The sequence below is a fragment of the Epinephelus moara genome, chromosome 10 (genome assembly GCF_006386435.1).
Source record: "Epinephelus moara isolate mb chromosome 10, YSFRI_EMoa_1.0, whole genome shotgun sequence".
NCBI lineage: Eukaryota > Metazoa > Chordata > Actinopteri > Perciformes > Serranidae > Epinephelus > Epinephelus moara.
Window position 1 is genome coordinate 24736996 of NC_065515.1, and position 3459 is coordinate 24740454.

The window sequence follows — 3459 nt, forward strand, 5'->3', positions numbered from 1 at the left end:
TTAACTATTTAATATATTTCTAAGTTAACAAATATTGCTGTAAATGTGGTAAAAGGTGACATTAAAAAATTCCCAACACTTTTTTAAACATTGTTTGAAGCTAAATGTGGCAAAATGTTGATGTTATTTTCAGTGTGAGCCACTTTACAAACGGCACCCCGTACACAGTCTGCAGGTGTATGTCTTTTCCAATTGTACATGTAATTCAATCATAAGAAGCTATGGATGTATTTGTTGTAAGACAGAGTTGAAAGAAACTCAAGGGTAAAGTTAATCTATCACCCCAAAAGCTCCTCAATAAATTGGACAGATTTACATTTTACAATGTGTACAGAGTACATATATGTAAATACTTCAAAAGCAATTTCCAGAGCAATATATAGGGTATCTTGGAATAAAATTAAGAGCATGTTATTCTGTGGATTATATTCTGTAAAATGGTAAAGGCTATGACAAAGGCCTCCGGATAAATAACAGAATTTGACCCTTTAACCATTACGTGACTAAACAGACTGATTACAGTTTCGTCATAAGTCTAATGATTCGCGTGAAATCTCATTAAGGTCTTACTGTAACTAGCATTTTCCAAGAAGAGGGTTGTGTCTAACAGAATTTAAGACTTCTCCCTCCTGTGCTGACCTCCCTGTGTGTAGATAATGGACAGGTTATCAGTTTATAGGAAACTGGCTCCAGACTCAGGATGGAAACAGGACAAAGGTGCCTTTTTGTTTTTCTTTTTTTGAGGTCACAGGAGCAGAAGGTATTGAGAATTGGTGTCTAAGTTAAGTCTCCTGATGAGGGTCAATGTGAGTGGAGCTCTCCTTTGGGGAGTCAAAAGCAGCTAATTGTGTTCATATAGTCAGCAGAGGTACATGCCACTCTTCCTCTGAATGTTTCTATTACAACCCACCAGATTCATGGTGAGTCACAGGCAAAAAAAGAAAGCAATGGTAAGAATGCGCTTCACTGCTGGAATACAGTATGTACCTTTACAGACCCACTCACCTCCTGTGGGAAAACCCCAGAGGAAAGGATGCAGACTCTTGTTCATATGGAAGTGAAATCCATGGGAATAGAGATATGTTGTGGTTAATACTACCTATCACATAGGTTTACAACATCAAATAAAAGACAAAAGTATCAAAACAGAAAATCAGTCTCCCCTTTTTAAAGCCATCTGAACAGTAGGCATCAACAACACAGATTAGAACTTTGTCTTTTTGATTTCTGTCTTAGGATGGATCACAAAGAGTGATCAAAGTGTCAAACATTTCAGGAATACCCATGAACAGATGCTCAATCAGTCCACCACAGACTAAAATACTTACTATACAATTTTGTACAACATCATGGTCCCCAGAGGATGAATCCTTCGGTGATCCCCTGACTTTTCTCTGATACTAACAAGGAGTCACTTGTCCTGTGAAATATCTCAACACTAGCCTACCTTCCACATGAATAATGACTTTTAGGAACCGCACGACTTCGCCTTGGCATCACCGTGGGGTTTACTTTTGTGCTTTTCACTGAAAAGTCTAAAGACCAGTTAGATGGATTGCCATGAATTTTGGTTCAGAAATTCATCCCCCCCAGTCCTGAGGAGGAACAATTCTTTTCATGATATAAATGTATCTAACCTTTTGGGTTTTGTTCTGCAAAATATGTTGTCAGTTTCTCCATGACTCCATTACAACACATGCACATTTGACAGCTAGTTATGCCCGCCCCACAAAACGTCCAACAACTTAAAACCTATAAACCAAAATCAACTTTTTCACTGGCATCGTCTCGTTTACAGAACTATTCATGGCCTACTTACAGCATACTTGTGTGTGTACATCAAGCCAAAAAAATGAAAATGGCTACGTTCTCAGAACATGTTTTTCCTGTCTGTACCGAGGATATGTATAGAGTTTGGCAAAAGAGTATTTATGTATGCAGCTCCTTATATGTGGAATCTCCTGCAGAAGGACTTAAGTTGCACTCTTTGGTCCCTCTCGGCTGTTTCAAAGCACTGCTGCAGGATTTTTGTACACAATCCTCTATATGCCAATGTCACAGTGTCTTAGCTGGTCTTTGTAATCATGTGTAGTTGCTCTTTTTGCATTTTTATTTTTCACTGCTAGTATATGGGGCATTCTACCGAATGTGTGCAAAGTTAGGCTGGAAATATTTTGAAATTTTGTATGTTTTATTTCCAAAACTTTGTCCCTATATATATTGTACCATATGTAAAGGTCACATATCTAGTAAAATGACTGTAATTTTTTATATTGTATTTTCAGACTGTTTTGGAATGTTTTTCCTCTCCCAAAATTTGTCACTACCGAAACATATAGTATTATATTACACAAAAAAATATATATCAACCTGTTATGTTTGTTCCTTCCCTTGTTTAAAGATTTAAATTTTTACAAATTTTGACTGAAGATTTTCACAATTAAATCGATAAAAAATAATATTTTAACAAATTTCGAAGTTCAAATTATAGAATTCTTCAAAATCTAAATGCAGTCTTTCTTTGTAAAATGCATAACGCTGATCAGATTGATTTCAGAGTTAATAATTGATGAAACAGAACATAAATTTAACCGATTAGCATCATAATACTTTAGTTGATAACTCAATATACTTGCCAGTATATACCAGTGTTTTGGTAGTGACTGCACTGTTTCGGTAGTGACTGTCCTGTTTCGGTAGTGACCATTATACTGTTTTTAAGGTTGCATCGTATTTCCTCAAATGTATGCCTTATGGTGGGAATTACAAATTCAAAGACAAATGTTTTGTGGTCAATAAAACAATTTCATTTTTGAGAGGGCAGAGCAGAGTAGAGTAGAGTAGAGTAGAGCAGAGCAGAGTAGAGCAGAATAGAGTAGAGCAGAGAAGAGCAAAGTAGAGTAGAGCAGAGTATAGTAGAGCAGAACATAGTAGAGTAGAGCAGAGTAGAATAGAGCAGAGTATAGTAGAGTAGAGCAGAGCAGAATAGAGTAGGGCATAGTAGAGTAGAGTAGAGTAGAGCAGAGTATAGTAGAGCAGAGTAGAGCAAAGTAGAGCAGAGTAGGGCAGAGCAGAGTATAGTAGAGTAGAGCAAAGTAGAGCAGAGTAGGACAGAGCAGAGCAGAGTATAGTAGAGTAGAGCAAAGTAGAGCAGAGTAGGACAGAGCAGAGTATAGTAGAGTAGAGCAAAGTAGAGCAGAGTAGGACAGAACAGAGTATAGTAAAGTAGAGCAAAGTAGAGCAGAGTAGAACAGAACAGAGCAGAGTATAGTAGAGTAGAGCAAAGTAGAGCAGAGTAGGACAGAGCAGAGCAGAGTAGAGTAGAGCAAAGTAGAGCAGAGTAGAACAGAACAGAGCAGAGTATAGTAGAGTAGAGCAAAGTAGAACAGAACAGAGCAGAGTATGGTAGAGTAGAGCAAAGTAGAGCAGAGTAGGACAGAACAGAGCAGAGTATAGTAG